This window comes from Gavia stellata, chromosome Z (genome assembly GCF_030936135.1).
Source record: "Gavia stellata isolate bGavSte3 chromosome Z, bGavSte3.hap2, whole genome shotgun sequence".
Classification (NCBI taxonomy): Eukaryota; Metazoa; Chordata; class Aves; order Gaviiformes; family Gaviidae; genus Gavia; species Gavia stellata.
Genome location: NC_082637.1, coordinates 46770279 through 46794774, shown reverse-complemented (window position 1 = coordinate 46794774; position 24496 = coordinate 46770279). Strand labels below are relative to the sequence as shown.

Here is a 24496-nt window from a genome sequence, read left to right as displayed (position 1 = left end):
AACAAGGCCAAGTGCCGGGTCCTGCACTTGGGTCACAACAACCCCATGCAACGCTACAGGCTTGGGGATGAGTGGCTGGAAAGCTGCCCCGCAGAAAAGGACCTGGGGGTGTTGATCGACAGCCAGCTGAAGATGAGCCAGCAGTGTGCCCAGGTGGCCAAGAAGGCCAACGGCATCCTGGCTTGTATCAGAAATGGTGTGGCCAGCAGGAGTAGGGAGGTGATCGTGCCCCTGTACTTGGTGCTGGTGAGGCTGTACCTCGAATACTGTGTTCAGTTTTGGGCCCCTCACTACAAGAAGGACATTGAGGTGCTTGAGCGTGTCCAGAGAAGGGCAACAAAGCTGGTGAGGTGTCTGGAGCACAAGTCTTATGAGGAGCAGCTGAGGGAACTGGGGTTGTTCAGTGTGGAGAAGAGGAGGCTGAGGGGAGACCTCATCGCTCTCTGCAATTACCTGAAAGGAGGTTACAGAAAGGTGGGTGTTGGCCTCTTCTCCCAAGTGCCTAGTGACAGGACAAGAGGAAATGGCCTCAAGCTGCGCCAGGGGAGGTTCAGGCTGGGTATTAGGAAAAATTTCTTTACTGAGAGCATGGTGAGACACTGGAATAAGCTGCCCAGGGAAGTGGTGGAATCACCATCACTGGAGGTGTACAAGGAACGTGTGGACGAGGCATTGCGGGACATGGTTTAATGGGCATGGTGCTGTTGGTTGGTTGTTGGACTTGATGATCTTACAGGACTTTTCCAACCTTAGTGATTCTGTGATTCTGTGATTAATAATTCCTGCTTTACCTTCCTTAAATACTGCATTAATCAGCAATTTAGAATGCAAATATAACAAACTTAGTGTGTGTTTCAGTCTTGTTATGTGGACATTAATTAAAAGTTCTTATGCCATGGGATGTCAGATGTTTTTAAGCATGAAGTATTTATTTGATGAATTCTGTTTAACAATAGCACCCATACCCTGCCCTTAGTGTCAAACAACTGAAAAATACCTCAGAAAAGGGAAATCTATCTTTTACGTTAAGTAAAATGTTATCACTGCTATTAATCACTGGAAAAGTTCTCTGTACATTTTTATCCTCCTTTCTCCCAAATGTTGCCACCTACCTTCCCAGATTTTAATTGAACACACAACTACTTTTCATTAAAAGAATAATTTGAACGTGTCCAAAACATGTTACACAAGCTTGCAGAGTACAGCTTAACACCAAATATGCAATGTATTCAATAGCTTATACCTGTTACTAACTTACTGCATACATAATGCCTGGTAGGCATGTGTATAAAAACAAAAGTACAATGCAGATTTACCTTAGGACACTCCTTACTGATTTAGTTTTATTAACTTATGTTGTGTAACTAAACAATAAAAACAAGAATTTACCATTAAAGTCACTTTCTAGAGTACTTCTTGTTATACTGCTGAGTTACCTATGAAATTATTGGTGGCTATTTTATGCTTTGCTATACAAGGAGTAACATTTGTATCAATGTGTGCTAATAGCTTTGATTAGCTTTTGCAGCACTTCCCAAGTGAATATTACTGAAGCACTAAAAAGACAATGCTATCAGAATGTTGTTGGAAAAGAAAAACTAATAAAATACACATAATTTTCAACCTACTATTGCTGCAATAGTAATTAAGAATCAGTGCAAATACTTGCACTGGTAAACCATGCTTTTTTTTCATCGTTTTGATAACCGGAAAAAAAGTATGTGTAGAGTGTAGAATATAAAAACTCTTACTTTCGTTAAGCTTTAAAGCAACATGAATGAAGAAATATAAATCATAAAATAAAAGCAGACTGCTATAGGACTCATTATCTCAGAATCTTTTAGCAGTCTTTACAAGTCTGAGTAAATAATTCCTGAAAATACACACTGTGTATAAACAAAAGCTCATGACTGAACAGAATTGGTTTAATTAACATAGACACACAACAACATAAAGTTTTAGAAAGTCGTCTTCAAGTCTTACAATCTAAATAAACTATATGTGTGGGCAGGACTAGTTCTGTTCTCTTATACCTGCACAATTTGGGACTACTTTGACTAGATTTCAATTGAGCTAATCTACTAACAACAATGTAACTAGAAGCAAATTTGTATTCTGCACAGTTTTATAAATCACACTGCACTGAGCCATGTAAACATGTGTTGCACACTGTTTCTTCTTTGATCCTTCCTCCAGGGGAAAAGCTGAAGCAAAGATGTTTTGATAGGGTTTACACACACACACACCCCCCCCACACACACACGCAAACACAAAACACACACACACACACACACACAGAGGCAACATCATTCCCCTTGCCCCTGACAGCAAGGTGATACAGAATGCCTTGTCTCCTACTTCCTGAAGGAATTCACTTGGCAAGATTAGATCAACTCCACTGACATTTAACCCCCTGGATAAACCTCAGTTTTCTTCAGTTTTCTTCTGTGTTGCAGATCACCACAGTGAAACCCTACATGGCCTTTTAGGTTTTTGTGCCCGTATGACAGTGGTTTTAAGATACTCAAAGCCTTGAAATTTAACTTAAATTCTGTGGAAAGCCAATCTGAAAAGCAAAGGTTTGATATGTTGCCAAAGCAGACTCTCTTGCTCAAGGAAATGTACTAAGCTCCCTGTTTTACACAATTTGCTACATACTGAATGTTTGGTATGCAGGTTGATTGCGCTGTCCAGCCAGGAGGTCACAGAGGTGTGAACAGCTGAAACCCAGCCTTTGACTGTCAGGATAGGATGGCATCTACAGGCCAGCCAAGGAATGATTCCAGCCTCGACGGAAAATGCTTTCCAGCAGACAACATAGCATCAGCAAGGAACGATTAGCTAAAGAACAAAGTGACAGCCAGAAAATGTACAAAAGGAATGGCTGTCCTACTCCAAGCTTTCCAAAATCTTCCTCTGCCAGCTTAAAGCTGCTTCTATCAGCTGTTCGCAGAGCACCAGCCACTCTCATACAAAAACCAATTTAAGAAGGTTATGATATTGGTACCTATGACTGATTTTGGTAGACCCTATTAGTAAGCACAAAGATAAAGGAAAGGGGGAGTTGAGAAGAAACTGAGACACTGCTTTGTGCATGCTGGATTTGAGCAAGAAAAACTCAGCAGCTCTGGTTTACCAGCTTCTTGGAGCTCACTTCCCCAGCATTTATATCCTCTAACTGATACTGTTGTCCTGAAAAGAGGGATCTTTAGCTGGTATGCAAGCAAATCCACACAGGGTCGAGGTATTTGTTTATTACAGATTTGTGCAAAGCCAGGAGCTAGGTCATATTTCACAAAGCTAGCTCACTCTGTACAAAAACTACAGCATATTTAACCCGTTACATGATTAGCAAAAACCCACCTAAGTTTACACCCATTGGTTAGTGATTAACACTACATTTGTTATTGGCTAGTCATATGCCAATTAGCATGCATGCTCCTTGAAGGTGTGTGTGTGGGGGGTGAATCAACTTGGCCTTCAGTTGAGTGGGTGGTCATAATCTCTCCCTATTGTCTTTACTTTCCCCCCAGTTACTGCTGATTTCTGCTGACTTCACACTTGTGTGGCAACTTTGCATCCTCGTGACCTTCTAGAACAAGAAGTCCCTCTTTATCAGTTTTCTAAGTTCCTCCTCAAGGGCTTTGAAGATTAGCAAAGCATACAAGTTTATACAAAATAGTTTTACAATAGGCTTGTTGGTTTAGCTTATCAATACTAAGGCAAAAATCTAAGTTACCAGTTTCTTAGATCAAGGTAACTTGGCTCAAACAATGGCCCAGATATATGTGAAGTGTCTAGCTCATTCTAACCTGCTGATCTGAACTCAAAGGAAGTTTTAGCATATCAAGCTGCTCTCAGGGAACAGAGACTGCTCCAGAGTCTTACAAATCCAATTCTGCTACTTTCTGCTATCGTGGCAAAAGCCTTTTTTAGTGTAATCATTCCATGCTTCTTAGACATGGGGATGACAGCAACATTTAGGTTTTCATTAAGTTTCCAGTTAAACACCTTTTGCCTATGGTGTTACATCTACACGCTGACATCTGCAAGAGTTCCAGTTAGTTGGAGGTAAACGTAGTTCATTCTTGTGGTCACCCATGCTGACTTGATTGCTGTCAAGCAAGAGGCTTTGCAAGTATTACTGGCTCGTCACGTCCAGGCTGCTGTGCTAGTATTTAGTCACAGGTTACACTATGGTTCTCTCCGGATTTTTTTAAGCTTCTTGGGCCGCACAGGCTCCTAAGTAGGCCTGTTCAACTTGCTGGTGTATTCTCCAGGCAGGAAGTCTGTGGACTCTGTTGATCAGCATCTTTATCTTGCTGAGACAAAGGCACAGGGTTCAGAATGGCTCTGTACCTCCTCTGGGTCTAGGACACATGCCTTATGTAACTGTAGCTTACAAGTTTGGTACTGGCATACATGTCCTGCTGGAAACTCTTCTGGTTTCCAGTCATAGCCTAGTCCAAATTTAACACCACAGCTGCAAGTTGTCCTGAGAGTTTACTGTTTAACAAAGCTTTTGTGAAAAAAAGTCATTGAGAGAGAGCAAAAACTAAGCCATAAAACCTCATTAGTGTCAGACTTTTGGCAGGAGTATTGTAGAGAACTACAATAGTATGCATGAACAGAGAATGAATGGGAATGCCTGGGTGTGGTGGCACCCAGAGAAACACACAACAAGGACAAGGCTCTCAGAATGTCCTGTGTTAATGGTACACTCATTAGTGGGTCATCAAGACCCCAGCTCACCTAAGCTTCAAAAGACATCCAGATCCAGAGACAAAGAGCAGTGATCAAAGCCTGACCACTCACAAAGGGGAAAAGAATGGTAACACTGATCACTGTTAGCTCCAAAAGGGTACAAAAAGGCATATGCAAAAAGGCATATCCAAAACCTGCACATGGTTGCCAAGCTAAGAAGAACCCAGGAGACATAAGGACTTGAAACATGTCCTTTATGTCATGGTAACTGATCCAGAGCCTAACATTTGGACAGAAATATCATGGTGCCAGACTGTTGGACAGACTTCTTGGACACGGTGCACATTCTGGTGCTCGACTGTGACAGTGAGTGAGTAAAACCTACTTCATTTCAGGCTTTACTTTAGATAATATCACCTTTCCCACCTATAAGCTCTCCCCATAGGTATTTGCTGCATTGTTACTATGTACAACAGTACAGTTAAACACTATTCCACGTAGTTTGTACTTAGTGCAGTTTGATAGAGTTTATTGCTGCGGGGAGATAATCGTTATGCCCACGTTAGTGTTTTTGTTTGGACCAACAATATATTTTTAAAGCAAATCCTCCAGTCATTCACACTTACATTTCCAAATCACTTCAGCTCTCAGGGAGATTTTGGTGCAGGCAACCTGGAGTATTTCTAGAGTAAGCTAGAGAGGAGTCTCTGTTCCAGTTGTGCACCATTTCAGCCCAACAGAAGCACAGTGGTGTGAAAAAATAAGCACTCCTCTGAACAGCTTCTATGCTTAGGAAGGGATACTTAGCGCAGGGGCCCAGGCTAAATCAAGTACAAAGTACATGTCTCCAACTGTACAGACTCTAGACATAGGGGTCTCCATATTAACTACTTCAATTTATTCAATCCACTATAATGGCACTATGTTACTTGTTAACACAGTCAGGGGGTAACAGTGCGGGGGTTTTAAGACTACTTATTGTCTAATTTTTATTTTGCTTGATTATTTCTTTCAAGCAGAAATACAAAGACATACCCAGAAGCATTTGTAAAGTTACTGACTTGTATCTCTAAGCATGCTGATCTCTAAACCAGAAATTAGCTCAACACTGTGTCATTGTAAACTTGTTTATTACGTTTAGCTTTTAAGCCTGGTTTCAATGCAAAACAGGGACATAATGTACTTACTACCTAACATCTGGACTGACTTAAAGAAACCAGTTACGTAAACTCACTTAGTTCAACTGAATTTCTCAGGTTTACAGGCCTCCATGACAAAACACCCGTGACTTCAGTCAGCATCCATAGAGTTCATTTCAAGCAAAAGGTCCAAGGCATTACTAACTACATCCCTTCCCAGTTTATTACAGGTAAAAAATCAAAAGAGGCAGCCAGCCAATCCCCTCAATACACACACTCCAAAAATAACAGTGAAGGATTATAAGATCTTTCCACAGTTACTGGACCCAGTGTTACCTACAGTATCTACCAAGAATGCGTACTTTGCTGAAAATGTAACACTGCCTGAACTGTTCTTTGGAGTTCTGCCATCCATCAGACCTTGTAAACAATGAGAATTTTTCATCTAAAAATAGAAAAATTTCCTGTGGAAGGTGTAGTAAACCATCTGAACACTCACCTCCAAACATTCTTGCCCAAACCTAAGAAGCAGAAGGCTATTTAATTTTAAAGAAAGAAACATTATATTGTACTACAGTGGTGTGTAAAGTAGCTGGAAGTGATACACAGTGGAAGGAAGCCAGAAAGAAAGAGGAAATTATGTTCTTTGGCAAAATGGGTCCAAAACTGCCAGCGTCTGATGGTGGCAGCGTTGAAAAATGAGTTCTGCATTCTTAGCCAAACAGCAGCAGCAGCTTATTGAAGGTCACAATCACAGCTCAGCAGTGGATTCAGCAGCAAATTTAACTAATCAGCAATGAAATGTCAGAACAGTAACACTAGCCAAACAGACTGGATTAACTATTCTAAAAGCACAGAACATGTGACAGATGAAAATTATGCCTTTTGACTCATGCTGGAGTCTCCCAAAGATTATGGTCCAAACTCAGAACTGCAAAGGCTCCCTAGACCAGCTTGCAGTCCATTGCTGCTGAAGTTAGGGGAAAACCTCAGACCTCACAGAGCAAGGGAATGTCAGAGCTTTGCTTAGAAAACTAACAATGGATCGTGAGACACTAAAGAAATCGCTCTCATCAAGAGTAACTGAAATTTGACCTAGGCCCTTGTGAAGCCCCGTGCTAGCAGACGTGGGGACAGAGCAAAGAGAGAGACAGATTAACAAAATGTCAAAGTGAAAAGGATCACTCTAAGATGAACACTATGAATTTGATAAAACTGTTACAGAACATCTTGAAAAATAAGTGTTAAAAACAAGTACGAAGAATTAGAAGAATGTAAAGAAGATACTTCATAACAAATGCAGCTGGCACTTAGACATATTAAAGATAAAGACTGTCTCCACTAACTCTCTGCTAACTAGCAATAACGATTAACACAAGGACGAATCTTAGCAAAATAGAATGGAATGCCAAAATAGTGCCCTAGAGTTAACCTGTCACATTATAAGCTCATTATAATGCTAAAGAACACACCTTCTACTAGAAAAGCCCCAACCCAATTAAGCCCCCTACTCTCTGAGCATGCATGGTGAATTAAAAGAGAACTATAACTTTAAGATGAAGTAATAAAAGTATTAACCAATAGTTAATTAAGGGGTAGAACCAGCAGGCGTAACTAACTTTGTTAACTGTTTTAAACACCTGTCATGATTTTAACCCGGTGTGCACGTTTGGAGGAGAAATCCCCCATGCATCCGGCGCTGTAATAAACCAATGTCGCCTTTCTAAACTATCACTTGGTTTGGAGAGTTTTCTTCGTTACGATTTTTGGTAACAAAATTGTCCATCAGGAGTGAAGTCTCCCAACTGACAGAATGTTATGACAGCAAAGAAATAAGAAGAATATCAAAACCAGGAAGTATAGGATCCAAGCCATTAAGCAGAGGAAGACTTAACTGAATGGTCATGATCAAAGCTAGTACCGAATTACAACATATATGAGGAAAAGAGACTTAACTATACAATAGCATAGAGTTAGAGGGGGCCAATGTTACAAAAGCAAAAAAATAGACTTGCAGCAGCTGAAAGAAGTGGGGAAAAAAATCCCAAGTACCAATGCTTTAAAAAAAGACACCTTGAGATAAGTTTTCAAAGAGGACAAGGATAAATAAGACCAAAAGCTAAACTGAGGTCTAGGAAGATAATGTTACCTTGGTCAGAGCAATGAGCATATTATAAAGTTCTTCCAGACCGTCTCAAAGTTAAAAAAACAAACAAACATAAATAAAACCCAACTGTGACAAGAAAGGCATTCCTGCCTCCCGATTCATATGAAGTCAGAGCTTTTACCACCAGATTTTGTTTATGTAAGAATTTACTGGAGAAATTGCGTATTTTTGGGAACAGAAACTAGCCCTAAAGCACTGTAAAACCATGAGTTCCAAATCCTCACTGCAATGGAGTGTAGTGGTGAAGGCCTCATCTAACCCATAGCCAACCACTTAGTACTCAATGAGAAAAAAATTAGCAAGATCGTAACAATGATTTTATAAGTTCTGTTGGTGGCCACGGAAGGGGAATTATTCTTAATGACCAATAAATGATTCCACTAATTATAAAAGATGGCTGTGATAAGTTGGGTTTTTTTCCCTGCCAGAGAATGTGTCAGTATGAATACTGGTACTGTTACAGGACATCTTGAAAAATAAGTGTTAAAAGCAAGCAAGAACGCCTTGGGAGACAGCGTGAGAATGTCTTGGGAAACAAGTGTTGAAAACAAGTAAGAAGAATGTAGAGAAGATGCTTCATAACAAATGCAGCTGGCACTTAGACATATTAAAGATAAAGACTGTCTCCACTAACTCTCTGCTAACTAGCAATAACGATTAACACAAAGACAAATCTTAGGAAAATAGAATGGACTGCCAAAATAGTGCCCTAGAGTTAACATGTCTCATTACAATCTCATTATAATGCTAAAGAACACACCTCCTAGCTAGGAAAGCCCCCAACCCAGTTAAGCCCCCTGCTCTCTGAGCATGGGTGGTAAATTAAAAGAGAACTGTAACTTTAAGATGAAGTAAGAAAAATACTAACCAATAGTTAATTAAAGGGTAGAACTTGTAGGCGTAACTAACTTTGGTAATTGTTTAAATACCTGTCATGATTTTAACCGGTGTGCATGTTAGGAGGAGAAATCCCCCATGCACCCAGCGCTGCAATAAACCAATGTCGGCTTTCTAAACTAGCATTTGGTTTGGAGAGTTTTCTTCATTACGATTTTTGGTAACAGTACTACAAACAAGCCAAAGTACATATTTGGGAAGGCTTGTGGAGAAATGTGGAAGGGACACATGGTTACAAGAAAACTGATTCACTGCAGAGAAATACCTAATCTTTATCACTTCATAGTCTATGTTGTAACTGTTCTGTCTGGATTGTTTTGAGCTCATGCTATTTTTTTCTTTTAATTTGTCTTCCTTCCCAAGCTTTCCGGAAGGGAAAAAAAAATCTTGCATCTCTGCCCCAGAGTAAATAATTCACTATTTGTGTATTTCAAAAGATCTAAAAGTCCCTGTGTATTGCTCACTTTAAATTACCTGACAATCACACTTCTGGAAAAACACCAAAACCAGCAGAGAGTTCAACTCACAAATCAGGAGAAACATAAATCTCACATGGAGTTCTCTTTCGGTTTGTAAACATTCTGTGATCCTTCCACTTGCTTCATATCAAGTTAGACTTAAATTTCCTCATATCAAAGCTTCTATTCTGAATTTTACTTTGGAGAAGGAACAGTATGAAAAATAGGCTCTTTTAGCACCAGTTCATAGGAAATCGTTCAAACAAGCCCTTCTACCAGAAGTGAGAACAAACATCAAATCTGTGCAAAAATACATATACGGACTTTGAAAGCCTTGTTTCACAGTTTTGGGCAGGTTTTTGGTTTTGTTCTTAATTAAAAGAACTTTTAGGTCAGTTTGTTTAAAAAGACCCACAAAACAGGACACAAACTATTACTAAAAACAATAATAAAAGATTCCAACAAGCAGCAAAAGCAATCAACACAGTACTGGGATCCCTGCAATGGGCTCAACATGCTTATCTCCCTTGTTCACCATTTACTTCTCTCACTTCAGAATGCCATCAAGGAGTCTCGCAACCCTAAAGAGCAATCCTAACATGCAACCGTTTCCCAATAAAGGCCAAAAGAAGCCTTCAACAGGGTACTAACCCCACCTTGAAGTCTACAGAAATTATACACTTACACAATGAAAAAACGTAAGTTTGAAGTTCCACAAAACAAGTATTGCTGTGGTCTTCACTTTGTAAGAGCAAAAGGAAAAGCACCCCACAGGAATTGACGGGGCCATATGGTCCCTGCCCTAATTAGGTACTTTTGGAAGACCTACTCCTTTACTATGGCTTTTGGTCACTACACAGAATTAAAATAACAACAGACAGAAATAATATTCACAGAGCGGTACTGCAGCAACTTAATAAATCCATAATGTTTATCCTTCACTAGTGTCAAATACACAATTTGAGACCCCAGAAAGAAATTTGCTATTTTTCACTAAGCCATGCAAAACACACCTACTGATCTGGTTGTATATTTTAACTAGCTACATTTTCTAGTTTGTTCCCTCACTATGTCACTACTAATTTCTATTTATTTTCCTTCATGCAGTTTCTATACCCCTGCAGCCAAAACCAAGAGAAAGTTGGCAATTTGGCCTCTGTCAAATCATTAAATAAAACACACTCCGAACACTGTCTCTATGCATAGAACTGCCTGGCAGAAGGCACCTCAGTATAGATGATGCACATAGCTACTGTGAGTACTGGAGGCAGTCTACACTTGTTAGGATTGACATCACATGCCAAGTCTCCCTGCTTCTCAGCCGGAAGGCAGTGAGACACACTTAGCATAATATACACTGCAATCAAGATAAGGAGAAGCAGTGAAAGGATAATGTCCATCTTTTTTTTTCCCCCATCTTTTTTTTTTCCATGTGTAAGAAGCAGTGCTACAAATTACTAGCCTTGCAGTAGAAATGGGCAGGCAGTCTCAACATAGCTTTTCATCCCCCCATCCATTTACTGTTGTAAAATACTGGTATTTTAGACTACTTTGATGTTACTGTTAAACAATTACATGTTCTAAAATAGGTAACTGGTCTTTGGCTTATGCCTTCATTTTTTTCCCAGAGCTACACATGAACACTCATTGTAGGACTGGAGGTGGGAGAGGGTGGAGGAAGGTTTTGGTTGGTTGGTTTTTGGTTTTTTTTTTTGAGGGATTGGGAGAGGCAGAAGGGAAGAAATTAAAGCCATTTTTCTTGTCTGAGACTATACTGCTGGTTCAGTGTGAGCTCAGTTTACAACATCAGAAAGATAGAAACACTTAGAAGAATAGTCATGATAGACACCTTCACACCTAGCCCATAATGAAATGTCCCATATCGTAACTCTGCTGCACCGAAAATGATTTCTCAGTGGAAGAGGAAACCAAAAAAGAAGAAACATATCTCTTCATTTAATCAAACCAATCAGTAAAATCAGCATTAGATGAGAAAAACTAGCACCACTTAACCTAGGAAAAAAAACAACTGCCACCCCCATTCACAATGGCTGATAGGCAATGTCTTCTTGAACTCATGATGCTGAAGGAGGACCTTGTTGGCACCAAATAAGGCACTTCCAAAAGCTTAACCACATTCTGAAACGATTTCTAAATAAGTGAATAAAATTAGTCTATTGCCATACTGCAAAAACATTCCATATTAAGATGACACCACAAGCAGTAAGACTAATACTAGAATCCTCTGTCAGGATATTAGATCCTCTGTCATGAAAGATCCCATCCCTTACCCCCAATTTCAATAGCTTTCATTATTTTTAAGGTACTGAAACATTTACAGGTTAAATTTGCATTTTCCAGGATCAGAGGTAATAATGAAAATGCTTCCAGTGTTTTTAAAAACAAAGAGTAGAAAAAGGAAGCACTATACATTATTCCAATTAAAGACCAATTTTTGTTAGTACTAGCAGCCCAGAAGTTTGGAGTATGCATTTCAAACTTGGCAGATAGCTAGTACTTACTATTACAAACAAGAAAAGCTTGCAAAGGCTGGAGCAATGTTAGAACACTGGGTTTGGGTCCCAATGACAGGGACTCAGTTCCTTACTTAACCTTGGCATGGGATTGGAGAGGAAAAGGGAATTAGGAAATTGTATGTTTCTTTGAAAGATTCTCCTGTAATATCTACAGACACCAATTAGCTATCTGTAAAATAAGAATATATTCCTACGACTTCCCAGGATTTTTTGAAAACAACATATTTTAATTGTTCAAAGACTCTCAAAGTACCAGAGCAACATGAATGAGTCATACAGGTTAACATGGAGGGGGAGGTGTCATTTGTCACTGAACATAAAAACCAAAGCAGCAGCACAGGCAAAAGCATCAAAGGCTTGGAATCTCAGGAAAAAAAATCAAGTTTGAAGGGACTGCTTTTCACCACCTCCCGGGAAAGGGTTCCACAAGCTCCCTGGACTACCTGTTTCAGTGGTTAACCACAATCATTGTGAAAACTCTTCTCCTTACATCTAGTCTGAATTTCCTCACTGCGACTTGTGAATGTTGCCTCATGTATTTTTCTCAGTGCATCTCTGAGAGGACCGTGGCTTTGTCTTTTCTGTGACCACTCCTTCAGGTAGTAGGAGATAGCAATTAGAGTCTCAGCCAGTCTTGTCTTTTCCCAGGCTAAGCAAATCTAGCACTATCAGCCTCTTCTCATACAACATATCTTCCTACCTGCTAATAATCTTAGTGGCTGCCTGATGGACTCTATCCAGTTTGTCAGTATGTCATTATAGGCAGCACAAAACTGGGCACAGCGTAGTGTCGCAGGTGTAGAGAAGACTATTGCCCTAGGCTAGGGGTGGGTGAGTGGAGCAGAAGCAAACCAAAATTGTCTACCCAACTGTCTGCGACTATCCAAAAAGGTTCCCTGGCCAGAAGCAAAAGATAGAGCTCAGGATGGATCGCTTCACTCACAAGGACTGGATTTGGTAGAGTTTTTGCTCAGTAATATCACTGTTTTGTAGGAACACGAATTCTCTTAGCCTTCTCTGAGGTAATCACCAGCAAGTACTCAAACTACTACTCATATGAGAAAAGGGTTGGGGATCCTTAAATCAGTCTCCTATGAAAACTTCCATACAGAGCAACATGATGTAGCCCATCAGCACTGGGACTACCTACCAAAATTCTATCTTATCTTCATTCTCTTCCCGTCTACAACTTTTCTGACACATTCCTACCTATCTCCAATCCCTATCTTTAAGACTATCTTTCATTTTTCTCTCTCTTTAGCAAAAAAAAAAAAAAAAAAAAAGAAAAGAAAACAGAGCCATCAGTTTGTTTGCATAGTTTTGGTGGTTTTTTGTTTAAAATTGAAACCAAGGCTGCAGTGAAAAAGACTGGCAACTGGTGCCAGAGGTAAAGCAGTATGCATGGATTTAATGCTTTCTATGCACTTTCTTTTGCTTTAGGCATCATTTCTCTTGCAGTCTGCATTTAAAATCTAAAATCTGTTACCTGATTCAGGTTCTTCCCAGGTGGGGCTGGTAAATTGCAGACTACTAGGGATTATGATAGAGACTAAGAAAGCTTCACATGCCTGGTATGGCAAATCAGATCAGAGATAATTGTATGACAGAGGTCTGTGGTTGCTTTGAACACTGCCTTTCTTTCGGCTCTTATCAAATTAAGCTTAGGGCTGCAAAACAATTGGCCACAATATTAAGAATCTTCTTTCTTATCACTTAGAGCATATACAATGCAAAACCTTTGCATTTATAAGCACTCTACTATTTATATGACTCAGAAACTGAAATGAAACATTGTAATAGTGCTGATTGTGAGTACAATATTAAACAGTAGATGCACTGTTTTACTACTGATATGCAACAAGAAATCTTTTTCCATCATCTTATGCAGCTCTATTGGTAGGAGAAAAAAGTTGGGGGGTAGAGATAAAGTAGGATACAGAAAGGAGAACTCATTCTGAAAATTAGCTTCAAAATCTCAAAACCAGTGTCCAATAATTACAATTCATTACTATTTTCATCTCTCCATATTCTATCTCTCTATACATAGGTCACTTTTGAGGGAAAAGAATACTCTTACTTTCTAAAAGCCATGCAACTCGTACAACAAAACAATAATTCAATAGCATTACCTACACACATATACGTGCACGTATATGAAGGGCAATCACAGATATATATGATTAGGCTTAGATATATATAATCTGAGTAATATGTAACTAATATAATATGCATAAACTTATGCCTGCCTCTCATATATGTGTGTACAATACACACACATGCACACACACCCCTTTCCTGAGCCAAACCATTTTATGCCACCTTTAAGCTGGGAACAAGTCTTTACAGCCAGTTATAAACCACTGAAATACAAGTTTATATTGGAAATGCTTAGGCACCCTTAACTATAATGATGCTAGTATGCTCTGCAATAATTCCAATCCTAGAATTTAATAACATGCAGTTACTATTCTACTGTACCATCAAAAAAGCCCCATTAACTCTCCAGTTACCACAAGAAGAAATGACATTTTTTGTAGCTAAAGCCGAGACAGAGGAAGGGAAAGAAGAGGGAATCGCTTCATGTTCCAATTTAAGGCCCCAGTTTAAACTAATGGGACATATTACGAGGTTTATTCTAGACAACATAATGTTTATTTCACTCATTTGAAGTAAGTGAAATTCTGTACAAGAGCCAATTTTAAGAATGTTTATTTCATAAATAAATATATATTGTTCTATTCAATAAAGAAAAAGTTTCACTGGCCAAAAGCCCTTTTAACTATTCACGTGCCATACAGCAAAAGAAGCAAGGGATTTCTAAACTCCTGAAACAATATTCCTTATTCATCTCATAAAATTATAAATGGTAACTACTTAAAGTTGCATATTTGAAGCACAAGTAAATTCACATGTTTTAAAACATCCCTTTTTGTTTTAGTTTTGGTTGGTAATCTGTGACTGAGATGTTATCTTCTTGTGGTACTATCCAAGAAATGAAGCATCTTAAGACAGGTAAATATTGTACCTTGTCTTCTAAGAGCATGAAGAAAGCTCTATAGAAACTACCAGAAATGCAAAAGAAACCCCCCTGATACTGTAGAATACATGTCTGGCTTGTTTATTAACACATTCCATAGCAGAAGCTCACTTTAGGTGTTTATTATAAGGAAGGACACGTTTCAGAATGCCAGACGAGACTGGGGATTAGTGGTGGGGGTTGGAGAGTGAGTTGTTTTTGTTTTGAAACACAGATGTAGTTTGCACATGCAAAACTGGATGATTAGATTCCTGTTCTCTAAGGTGGCCCAAAGGCCACCAAAGGACAATGGCTTTCAGAGACTTCTCATCATCTTTACCATCATCAATGACAGTCAAGCTAGACAGTTTTACCCTTGTTTTACCAGTTTTGCCATTTTTTACCATTTTCCCATATTTTTCAAAAAAGAGGCGCAAATAGTACTTTTCTCAGTTTACCTACTAAAATTTGGTGATACCTGCTTTCTAGATTAGCAAGGTCCTCACGTTAGTCTTTCTGCCAGATAACATAGAGAATGGATGACTGAAACAACTGAAGAAGTCTCATCAGAGATAGCTCTGATGAAATACTGTGAACTCAGCTTCCATACCTTTGTGTCCATGAAGAGGCAGCAATCTTACAGCTGAAAAGCAAGGAAGTCATGACTGACAGATTGATACACCACATAGGCAACAAGATCATACATGGATCTGGTTAGGTCCTGGTAAGTGTCTGTTGAGGACCTGAGTGGTCCAGCATAGACTTCTGATTGTACCAGGCAGTACGGCTGAAATTTGGTTTCAATTCAAAATTTAGTTTCAGAGCATGGAACTTACATTACTGTAGAGCCTTTTCAATCCACCTTAACCCACAGTAGTTGCTTCCACAGTTTTAGTAGACTACTAAGTTATTTTCTGCTTTATGCTGTTGCTACTGGAAGGAAAACTATATACGCTCTTGCACAGATGTTACATGGAGATATCACACTAAAGCAAAAGGACACGTCATCTGAACTGTGGTGGTTATATTGAGCCATTTGAATAATCTCCCTTTAGGGATTAAGTATAAAAGCAGCTATTGCTGTGACACTGTAAGAATGATGGTGAAAAAAGCCAAAGTCAATTTTTATTCTTCATAGCCTCAAATGCTATTTCATCAACCTATCAGATTGTGAAACACAAGCCTAAGAGGGAAAAAAAATTCTCAAGTAACTTGTGTATGTTGGGTTTAAGTGTATATAAGTGCATATCATTTTTGCACATTCAAGTGTAAAAAAAAGAAGGGCATGGTTTTCAGATGGCTGGGTGCTCAGCCATTGGTAAAAAAAAAAACCACACCATATTTAAAATATGTAGATATCTCACAAATTAAAGAAACAAGGCTTCCTCTGTCACAGCCTCATGTCTTATACTTAAAATGTGTAGTTGCCAGAACATCAACTGCCTTTTATTTTTATGGTGCAAAACAATTTGGCTGTTACGTGGTGGGAGGAGGTAAATAGTCAATAATAACAAAAAAATTATTTGCAGCAGGTTACTTCTACATCCCACTTTGTCACAGTCAAAGCGCTTAACCTTTTATTCTCTCTTTTCTCAGTGTGCTGTAGCAGTCAAACATAATTGACGTCAGTGAAGATGCCGATATAAAACCAGAGAGTATCTGGCTTAAGAAGCTACCTTATACAAAACTTGAAATGTTCCTTAAAAAGAAGCAGCCATTAATTTCCAATGTTATTCAAAGCACAGGAAAGCCTATTTGCCAAGTTAAAATTAAAGAACTCTCTATTTTCTAAGTACTTATTTTCAAGAAACTGAAAAGAAAAAAAGAGGTATTGAAGGTAAGAAATCTCTTTGCTTTATTATTCTTTTAAATATCATTCTGAAGGGGAAAAAGGACATACTCTCAGCAATGATCAATCTTATTTCTGGAATTTGTTTCAAGTAATAGTATTTCTCTAACTGTAGCAATTTTATAAAATGATGAAAAAAAATTTTGCTTTCCATCAAGAAATGAACTTGGTTTATTCTTTTTGCAGGTTTACATTCAAAAGAATATCTGTTAAGAGTTAATAGACCAACCAGGCACACATTAGTAAGGAAATACATTGTGACTGAAGTACTCCAAATCCTGTTTTGATCCCAAAATGACAACTGGATGAAGGACTGTGATTGCAGAAGTAGCAAATTACATTTCAGGCTCCAGCTAAGAGTCAGAAAATGTTCTCAACATCTAAATACCACTAAGTTCATATGCATGTGTATACAACCATATACTATGAATTACTGCTATCACAGCTAAGACTCCATCCGGGATGAATTTTGATTAGCTTTTTTTTCTTGAAATAGTAAAGCAGTGCTTCAGCAAAAGTAAAAATTACTAAATTGCTACCCTGTCAATAGATTAATATTAGTTTCATTAAAATTCTAATTAAATTCTATAGCAGTAAAAACTGAATCCAAATTCCTAGGACAGTGACAACTTTGAGGAAGGAAAGACTGAAGCGAAATATAATGAGCTATGTGTTTAGACAGCTGAAAGACAGATCCAAGATCTCCTTGAATTCAAAACTGACTGTAGGTTATAGCCAGTATAGTCTACAGTGAATTTTGAATATTATATTATCCAGGACTGATTGCCTTTCTGGTATTAAAACCAAAACCAACATTTAAATAGATAAGCAACTTTTTCTCTCTTTCAAAAAATTTCCCCAAGTAGTATCACACTTTCCCCTCTCCATTCCTCAAGACAAATCTCTGGAGTCCCTTTGCCAAATATAGGTATACCGAATTATTATTTACAGCAGCATTGCAACAGAGCATGTGAGACTATCAAACACGCCAAACATCTACCAGAACAGCTACTATTCAAAAGGATCCCCATGTAAATCAAAGTGAATCTCTGTATTTACAACTCTCTATGGTATCTTTGTACCATAGAGAACAGGGATTTCACAGGTAATGTCCACAATACTAAAATAAACAATGTTTAATTATTTGTGTGGAATTTACAAAATACATAATTTTCCAAACTAAAACCTGCCAACTGGAAAAAACTTCCTCTGAAAAAAAAATGGTAATTTGCATCCTTTGTTAAAGAACTCAGCATAAATGGTCATCTAAAACAGGATAAAAAACACCAGAACCTAGGGTTAAAAAAATGGTTTATGCTCAGTCCAGTTTTAGCACTTCTGTTTGCATTGATGAATGGATTTCATGGTATTTTCAGCCAAATATCCTGCTTGATTCTTCATCTTAGAAGCACAAGAAGGACAGATACCATTTCCTCCTAGGTGGACTCCATTATGGATTTCAAGCTCCAAATTCTATTTAAAAAAAACACTGGATGTACACCAAAGCACGACTACTTGCAAATATTTCCAGCAAGTCTAAGCTCAATAGCTTTTTCTTTAAATTCAAATCACATTAAAGTCACTCGCATCATTACATCAAATTTCAGTTATGTTTAACCAAGTTGTGATCCTGCCAACAAATATGCTTAAGTAAAGATGAAAGTATGGTTTTTGAATGAAAAGGACGTTTGTATGTAAATTTGAGGACAAGCAAAACCATTTGCAGGATCAGGAATTAAAAACTCAGGCAATTTGCAGTCTTTCATACAAAGAAACCCCACCAAACCCAAAAACAAAAGAAAAAAAACCACCACACACACAAGCAAACAAGTATGCAAGATTCAGGTTAAGATTCTCCACTACATAATGAATCAAAAATAAGTTAAAAAAAAAAATCAATTTTTCTTTCTGCAGACATCACACTTTTAGTTTTCACTTTAATTTTTGTGCATGGTTATTTCTGTCTGGATAACCAAGCAGTGATACGTAAAAAATAGACTAAAGAGAGTTCATGTTTAAGGATTACTCTTGCAAGTATTTTGTCAAATTAACACAACCAAAAATGTCGTGCAAAAAAGTTTATACAAATGTATACACTCACAAAAGGCTTCTACAGCCGAAGCACACAGTCAATCACAGTTCTGCAAGCCTGAACAATAGTAAAGACTCACATTTAGGTTTGACGCTTGGATGTTTTCCAGTAGTCCTGGCTAATTTTACTATAGACTTATCAGTTGTCGTCAGACACATCACTGCAGACATACAGATCGGACAAATGGTGGCTACAGATCAAAGAGGCTGCTTGGGCTTTTTTTTCCACCCCCCCCCCCCCTTTTTTTTTTTTCTTCTTCTCCCTTTTCAATTTAAAAAGTTAACAACCTTAGTGACATGGCCTGGAAAGACTCAAGAGTTCTGCTGATATACCATGTTTTGAAGAAAGGGATATTCTTTCCTCTTAAAATACCAAAGACCATTTACATCAGAGGAGAAGAGTGACTAAGATCTTTATAAATAGGAATTGAAAGCTGGGTTGCTAAATCCATATTTACCCAGCTATATAAGTTGACCTGATTTACAAATATGCCAAGGATCCTCTATGTTTCTGTCATCAAACACCACTTGGGTTTCAAGGGTGTCCAGCATACTTGAAAATGAGGCCACTAATTTTAGAGCCTAAATAGGATTCAAATAACCTAACATCGGTGATACCAAAGACTTAAACAATTTAGTTAGCATACAAAGAACAGACCCTTTTGTGCAAACTTTGTACAGAGAAGTTAAGAAGATACTGCATCACATAAACTGAAATATGCATTAGTTTTCCTGGAAAAGGGCTGGCTGTGGTGACTGGCTGTATTGGGTTATGTTGATGTTGTTTACCTTGAGATAAACAGTATAATGAGATATAGCACCTTGGAGGAGCCTCTGGGTCTCCTGATAATGGCTGATATGCAAACTTGAGACTTGGTATTGTTTACATACCAAACAGCAAAGTCAGTGAAATGCCCCAAATGGGTGTTCTAAGGCTGACCTACCTCATTATAATGCTAAAACCCACACCTCCCAGCTAGAAAAGCCCCCAACCCAAATAAGCCCCCTACTCTCTGGCCATGCGTAGTGAATTAAAAGAGAACTGTGTCTTTAAGATGAAGTAAGAAAGTTCCTAACCAATAGTTAGCTACGGGGTGGGACCAGTAGGCGTAACTAACTTTGTTAACTGTTTAAATACCTGTCATGATTTCAACTGGGTGTGCATGCTAGGAGAAAAAGTCCCCCATGCACCCAGCGCTGCAATAAACCAATGTCGCCTTTCTAAACTATCATTTGGTTTGGAGAGTTTTCTTGGTTACGATTTTCGGTAACATTGGGATCCTGTTTTGAAAATGTCAGTATCTTGCTCAGAAGTTGTTTGGTTCCACTTACTTGCTAGCTCTGCTGGGCAAAATTGCTGTAAGAACAGCCAAACTAGGTAAAACCAGAAGTCCATCTATCCCATTATTCTGTTTTCAGCAGTTACCAGTACTAAGTGTTTAAGGAAAAACTAAGAGCATGGTACATACCAAGGGACACTTTTCTCATCATACTCTTCTAGCTCCCAGCAACATGTGATGTGACTAATCAAGTTCTTGACACATAGTACTTGACTTTTTCCTTATGCTATTACTTCCTACAAAACTAGTATGTCTAAAGTACATCAATTCAAACAGAAAAGCAATAATCTTACATTATTTAAACGATGCATGCTGGAAACAAAAAACTTTGAAGACCATTGTTTCAAAAAAAAGTACTTCAACTCAATGCAAACAAAGGCTTACAACTCCCAGGGGAGTAAAATAAATATCAGCACATTTGCTGTGAAGAAGTAGAAAGATGGTAGGCAGTTTCTAAAGCCATAGAAACAAAAAAGATTGGTGTGACTGTGAAAGGCCCTGAATGGTTAGCAAGGAAAAAATTACTTCCATAGGGAAAACAAAAAAAAGAAAAAGAGGACTTACGCAATTAAACACTGCGAGAGAAGTAAAGGTCTCAAGCACAGGCACAGGTGGCACAAAAAGTTAGCATCTCTGTATTTGAAAGAAAGTTTTTCCTTGAGGAATGAAAAAGAACAAGGAATTCAGAGTCCCTTCAGGTTTTGCCAAAAGGAAAGGAAATTGTGTTGTAGGTGAGCAGGAAGAGAACTGAAACACAAGGTTTTCAATTGTGATCAACAAAACTGGATTGGGAATGAACCGATTTGAAGAGCGTGAACAACCAGGGAACACACAGACCCTATTTTTTATTTGAAGTCTTTCAGCCAGCTTTGTCCATATGAGTAACTACTGGCTCACATGAGAGCATTTGCAACCATGAAATAACACTGCTATTTAAATGTCATTGGGGTCAGCAATTCCTCAGGGAGTAGCATGTCATCATCAACAGCAGCAAAACATGGTGCTACTTTTGATCTCCTGCTTTTAACCTCTTAGCTCTCTGAGTACTTGAATGATGTGCACCTTTCAGTGTAGTGTGAGGTCAGGGATATCTTCCCTGAACAATCTAATTAGGAGGTCTAGAGCCTTTGCAGTATGACACACTTCCCTACTCATTTTCCTCCAATTCACTCCCTTCTGCTAGTAAGAGAACTTAAGATCAGATAATTAAGTGCTGGTCATGAAGTGAGTTCATGAAACTCTCAAAATTCTACATAAAGCACTGGATCTCTGGCTTTTAAGCTATTTAAACTTGGTCCACAATGCTTTATTAATTTAATTTATGTATAATTTAACATAATATCAGCAACAAAGACCTGTAGGCCACATTCTTCTTTTACTAGCACAAATTTGGGAGAAGCTATACTGAATCACTTGAACTAAAGTAGTGTAAAACCAAGAGAGAGTGTAAAATTAAATCCTCCAACTTGAAAGATCTGCAGGAAGCAAGAGGGGATGATTGCAATTATTACATACAGTCAAGATCCCGTTTCCATACAGAAGTCCATAGCAAATTAAAAAACACAGGAAGAGATGTACAGAAAACACAAGTAAAATGAATACGCTTTCAACTAGAGTTTTTCTCATAAAGTTTTCTCATAAAGCATCGGTCAGACTTCCAGAGAAATGTAGCTGACCCACAGTAGCGGCTATTGGAATAGACAGCTTAAAATGCCTAATTAGGTCACTCTATGCAAGAACTATCATCACTTCATACCAGTCTAAAATGTTGGGGAAACATCCCCCTTAAATGAAGGGAAGTATTTTGGGATATAAAAAACACAGTAAGTATCGGCTAATGAGGCACAGACAAAGAAAAGTGCCAAACTCTATAAAGGTCTGATACTTCAGATAATGACTAAAATTTATGACTCCTTCCTTCCCTGGCAGACAGGAGTACAATTAGAATTCTCAAAACAACAGCCCCTTTATGTTGGCATGCTGTGTTATGTTTATACTGCTACAGATAGACTAAAAGATACAAAAATAAATACTACAGCACACTTTTTAACCCAAGATAATAGCTAACTTTCTTTTTTTATGTGGGTTTAGACATGGTTTTGCATATAGCTTATTCTTAACTGAAGTCATTTAGGTAATTATCATTGCACGCACCAGAATTAACCATTTAAGTAGCCTGCTATATACATAGAAGCCTCTACTTGAAAAATCACATGGAACAAGAACAAACGAGCTATTATGAGTCACTTAATAATTTCCTTTGCTGTCCAAATACAGCTTGACATTTAAACATCTTAAATTATTCCTTTATTTCAATTTTGAAAAATGTGAATGTGCTTGGCTTGATGAACTGTTGAACGAAAAGCATCAGGAAATATGCATGCCCGTTCTTTCATCCTTTACTTATACTCCATGATACGGATCACTTGGAACTGACAGTGGTTAGAAGAAGCATAGGGAAATAAAAGCATAGGTTTTTCTCATCTCCTTCACAAAGAAAGCACAATTACAATATTCTGAACATGCAATCTAGACTTAGATAACCACAGATGGTTTTGCAACAGAAGACCCTGCAGGCATCTTTTCCTTATAAATTCTGGGAAAGGTACATGCAGGGGAAGCTCTGACAATTTCCCAAAAAGCAGTAGCATATCAACAACAGAATCCCGAAGATTTCTCCTACTGTGTGCTGTCATTTTGGCCTAGACATCTCTCTCCCTTTTCTCTTTGATTTTGTACTACTTTGTGCATCTCACCTTTCATGGTTCCACTGATCACTGCTCTTATCACACAGCTAAGTAAAATGGCCAGTTTCTTCCTCAATTACAGTGATGAACCATAAGGAACTGTGTCAGCCTTTTAGTACCATGCCTTTGAAGTCAGAGGAAATCACTATGCAGCTCTACCAATTTCATACAGCTTCAAGAACACGGTACACAGCATCACACTTACCTCCAAAACAAACCACTATGCAAAGCATCAGAGAATACAGCCTGTGGTAGGTGCCCAAAGCAACCAGGACTTGTGTAAATTTCTTGATGCTTTCATTTAGGAGTTCATTGAGCAAAGAGCTATCATTGAAAACTCAGTAACCAGTACAAGGTATCTACAAAGCAATGAGGCTTATATGACAGAGGATGGTCACTGAATGCTTAAGTTTTAAATTTTATAGATCTTCATTAAAAAAAGTAAACAAACTTATACTAAAAGCTATACAATATTATTACATGCCAGTATAATTTTCTACTTTTATCCCTAAGGAGGATTGCAAGAGGAAAGCCGTAGAAAAAAATCTATGTAAATAAGAAATAGAACTTGTAGCATGAAACAAAATGTTTCCTTATTTCATTAATTATACAGTTTGTAAAAAGAAATAAACTGCTGATTCATCTAAGCATTTAGACTGGCAATTTGTGCAATTTGTTGAAGTTGCTACAGATATCAAACGTACTCAGCAATTGCCCCCAGAGCTCCAAAACAGAAACCCAACAGTCTGGGAATATACCTTTCCTTTCAGTCCTTATCATTCTAACAGAGCTTTGCCTTTAGTTCTTCCCCTGCATGTTTTTGTCCATCTGCCTAAATGAATCCACTCTAGTGTTCGCACTAGGCAAACAGTGAATAAAAATAGTGTTTGTTAATAGCAGAGAATGAAACACTATCTCATTACCAACTTAAAGAAAGTATTTTTAAGGAAAAAAAAAAGCAAATGGGGAATTTCAATTGCTAGGCATTGCCTTACAACTAATAGACCTAACATTCTATTGTCACTTCATGACTGGAAATTATACTGTAAAACCAAAAATATTTAATTAAGCTTCTTCTTCTCCACATATCCATGCAAACTTGATAATACAATCCTTACAGTTTGCCCTACTCAGCTTCCAAAGACCAGTGTTTGACTAGAAACTCATAAATCACAAAAAGCTTATGAATAAACTCTAAATCTGGATTTTAACACGCTCTTGCTCTGTCAAGACTTAATGGTAAAATCAACGCCAAAAGAAAACATGACAAAATGATAGCAGCATCAAGTATTTAAATCAATAGAATCAATAAAAGAACTTCAGTTTGGCAAATGAGGAAATTCAGACCCACATGTCTCATGAGCTTGTATTTTCCTTCCCTGAGCCCTGTTAAAACTAAAATTAAATATCATAGCACAAAGGATGCAAACAAACCTACCCACATGAAGCCAGAACCAGAGTTTGAAGTTTGGTTTAAGAAAAATCGCACAGCAATTTTATAGTGATAGCAATTTGACATTGTTAACTAGCTGATAAAAAGGAGTCTGACAA

At 38.1% G+C, this 24496-nt stretch overlaps 1 protein-coding gene across 1 annotated transcript in view; it reads right to left on the bottom strand.

Moving 5' to 3' along the window:
* Positions 1 to 24496, bottom strand: part of AOPEP (aminopeptidase O (putative)) — a 196032-nt gene that overhangs the window by 146234 nt on the left and 25302 nt on the right. The window lies entirely within an intron of this gene.